The following is a 4563-nucleotide window of genomic DNA, read 5'->3' on the forward strand; positions in this document are numbered from 1 at the left end:
ATATATATATATATATATATATATATATATATATATATATATATATATATATATATATATATATATAGGTATGATTTATTTTATATTTTTTTAGCTTTTTTGGGAACTCTTATGTTCCGACTGCTTTAGAATTTTAGTTTCGAAAATTGGGAAACTTGTTCTTGGATTTGTATTGGTTGTTGCAGTAGGAAATTTTTAGAACAGATCAATAAAGAAGGTTGGTATGGTGTTAAGTGTGGTTCTGAGCTTTATTATCTAGTATGAGTTCATGTAATGAGTTTCTTTTTTTTTATGTTGCAATAACATGTACGTTGTATTCTTTTTTGTACTTTGTAATACTGAATATGATGTTCTCAGTAGAAAAGGTAAGGTTCGACTATTTTATTTTGGTGAACAAGTGTCCTGTTTTGGTGAACACGTGTCCTGTTTTAGTGAACACGTGTCCTGTTTTGGTAAACATGTTTCGAATGCTAGAGTACCAAGGAACAATGTGTGTCTTATTGGATTGGTTGTGTTGTGGTGGATACTTGATTAAATGTGGTATGTTATAATATTACTATGATGACTACCAATTGTTATGTTGGTATTATTACATAATGAATATGGTAGCTTATCCTTATTGTTTGTATATGTGAATGTGATGATCGTATAACTCGTGTTATTATACGGAGAGCAGACGTTATTACATATGTTTCAACTAATAACTAGAGCGGCAAGTAATTGGAAAGAAATTGGGAAATATTTATTTTGTTTTTCTTTCAAACATTTTCAATTTACTTGATTTATTGAGTTTGATATTACAAGTTTGTAATAAATGTCTTTTATTTGGATGTAAAGGATTAAGATTTATTTCCTTCGGTATAAGATTTATAGGGATGTTACTCTAAGTTTTTCAACTTAGAGCAAAATGACCAGTTATTGACTTGTGACATAAAAAGAAAAAAAGGATGTTACATAAAACATATTTTATGCAATTATATGTTTTCTAATCTTACTTTAACTTTTAGATTATGTGACTAAAACAACACGAAATACTCCTACTAACTGAAATTATATTTAAACTAATTTTTTTTATCAAAATCAAATATAGTATAACTAATTTAATTAAGTCACTTACAAATATTTAGGATAAACATTTAAAAAAATTCAAATTACATCTCATCTATGATAGACATTCCTTGAACATATTTAAGATAAGTGGTGTTTTACCATCTTAATATAATTTTATTTTGAAATTACAATAATCATGCAAAATTTAAAAGTAACATTTGAAATTAGATAAGTTGTGTCAATTTGACACAACTTCAAAACAAATAAATTATTATGTTATGGTGAAATGAATTTAGTGTGAATAAACTAAAATCATGTCAATTCATGATGATTGTTGTAAACAAGTTCAACTCATCATAATAAAAATATAATCACTTTGTAATTAAGTAAATTGAATTAATATTATATTATGACAATTTCAGTTTTATAATCACTTTACTTTTATAATAAATTTAATCTTATTAAAAGTATTAATAAAAATATAAGTTTTGATAAAAATATCATTATAATAATTATAACATCTGTTAATTATAAAAATATTATTATAATATTTATTATAAATTGTTATAAAATTTTTGAAATTTTATATTTAAATTTATAATATTGTTATTTTTAAACCAATTATAACATTTGTATAGAAATTATTAATATATAAATATTTAAAACAAAATTTAAATAAAGTTTAATATAAAATATAAATTTAGTATTATTAAAAACATTTGATAAAAATATAAATTTTAATAAAAATATCATTTTATATATATATATATATATATATATATAAGGTAAATTTAATTTTAATTTGAAGATTGATCAAATTTTTCCAATTTTTTTTTTTAAATTATGATTAAAGTGAGACTAAATATAATAAAATGTTAAATTAAGATTTTTCACATGATATTTTCTCAAGAGTAACACTTGTTATTGTTATTGTTACATCACATCATCTTTACCGCATGGCATGATCTTCATTTTGACATGTGACAAAAATTTAAAAAAGAAAATAAAAAAAAATCAGAGGCTAACATGTGATATTGAATTAATATCGTTAATTATGTATTAATGAAAAAAAAACAAATTTTATCATGTTTTTAAAATTAGAAATCCAATTGAGATAATTTAAAAAAAAATAACGAAATTGAGATTATTGTACAATCATAACCTAACTTTTATAATATTATATTTATATTTATTTTTACTATATTAATATAATATTTTATTCTAAAATTGGTGTGTAAAATAAATGTATAAGTAAAAGTTGGATCCAAGAATAATTTTTTAAACTTTTTTTAGCCTCTTTGATTGTTTTATTTCACGTAGGTTTATATTCTAAACATAACATAACTAAAAGTTTTGTAAATTGTTTTTCACATCCATTATGTCATCTTATTAATATATAGGTTTAATATCTATTTTGGTCCCTTATTTGGGAGGATTTGTTCAAAATGGTCCTTCCTTTTTTCAAAAGTTCACTTTAGTCCTAGCTTTCGCAAAAACTATTTAAGTTGGTCCTTTTTGGTAACGGCGTTAACTTGACTAACGACAGAGCTGTCAGGTGGCTAATGTCTGATGATATGGCATTGTTATTTGTTTTAAAATATATATATATATATATATATATATATATATATAATTGTGAGGTATAAATTAATATAATTAGGGTTGGATTAAAAAAGGAATTAGGGGTAATTAGGGTCAGAAGAATACAGTTGAAACATTCACTGTTGAAACATTAGCATGAATACTCTGTAGGAAATCAATCCCTATTTGGTAGTGTGGGTGTGAGGTGTTTCATTAGGGAATTTGGGGATCCTGCTCCAGAAGTGTCCGAAGCTGCAAAGGGTAAGGTAGATGATGGTGTAAGTGACATAGCTAGGGTGAAGGATCCCCCAGTGGTTCATCGCCTGGCATCAGCATCATCTATGCAACCACTTCCTCAGCCATCCATCTGAAGTCGTGCCTGAAGAAATCGACCGGTGATGAGTCTGGTCTGGTCTCAGGTAATGGAAGTAGTAGTAAAGGAAATTCTCGTGTAAAATTCATGTTGGGCGGGGAAGAAAGTAGTAAGGGAGACCAAATAATGGTGGGTAATAGAAGCAAGTTCAACAATGCTAGCTTTGCTGATGTTGGCACACCGTCTATCCCCCCGTTGCCTATTCTTCCTCTTCCTACACAGTTTTCGAAACCCCTTCAACATAATTTGCGTAATTCTGAATTGGCAATGGCACTCCGAAACAATCCGAATTTTATTAACGCCACAGCATCAGCTATTACAAGCACGGTTGATATATCACAGCAAATGATACACCTTTTGACTAGGTGCAATGATGTTGTCACTAACCTGACGACGAAGGAACGAAACAACCTCCTTGACGAACCACGAACCTTGACGAACCACGCACACAATTTCAATCTTCTGACCCCAATTTCAATCGCGTTGACGAACCCTAAACTAACCCCAATTTCAATCCCAATCGCAATCGAATTCGAATTACCCCAAATTCAATCAATCTTCTGACCCTAATTACCCCTAATTCAATTTTTTATTTTGCCCTAACTATATTCATTTACACGTCATCATTAATTATTTTTTAAAACAAATAACAATGCCACAACATCAGACATTAGCCACTTGACAACTCTACCGCAAGTTAACGCCGTTACCAAAAAGGACCAACTTGAACAGTTTTTGCGAAATCTAAGACTAAAGTGAACTTTTGAAAAAAGGAGGGATCACTTTGAACAAACCCTCCCAAAGGAGAGACCAAAATAGGTATTAAACCTAATATATATCATTATGGATGGTTGAACAAAAAGCAACTTTAACCACAAATATTAAAGATTTTACTTTTGATATTATTTATTTGTTATATTTTCTTAAAACAAAATGACAATCTTTAATTATTTTGCAAAATATTAGTAAATGGATAAAGCTTGACAATATTTGTATAAAAAACTTGTGAAAACATTGTTTATAGAGACAAGTATACATGATTTTTTTTGGTAATATTTTATAGTAAAATATGGATGAAAACCCAAAAATGGTATATTTGTTCAGTGGGTAAGACAAATCAACCAAACAATCATGTGTCTTTTCTTTCTTATTTCTTTACTATGATTTATGTCTTTGTACTAGCATACCTGAAAAGGAGTATCAGATTTTGTGTATGCATGCTTCTTTTTATCAACAATATTTTATAACTATTATTAGGCAGTTCATTAGACAAATACTTCATATATCTTTGCTTTAAGATTCAAAGTTGTTAGTTTTAGAATAAAATATTTATATAAAACGGTTAAAATTATCATTTTTCCTGGTTGCTTATGTCAGTTTGAAGTTTTAAAATAATAATAATAATGTTAAAACTGCTGAATATATTAAAATATAATTCAATTTTAAAAATGATATGAGAACACAAGAATTAGGAAAGGTGGATAAACCTAACCCGACCCGCTTCAGTATCATGAATAGGCACTAGGGACGGCCCTGATTGGCCACAGCATAAACTAGGA

The sequence above is a fragment of the Vigna radiata genome, chromosome 10 (genome assembly GCF_000741045.1).
Source record: "Vigna radiata var. radiata cultivar VC1973A chromosome 10, Vradiata_ver6, whole genome shotgun sequence".
In the NCBI taxonomy this organism is placed as follows: domain Eukaryota; kingdom Viridiplantae; phylum Streptophyta; class Magnoliopsida; order Fabales; family Fabaceae; genus Vigna; species Vigna radiata.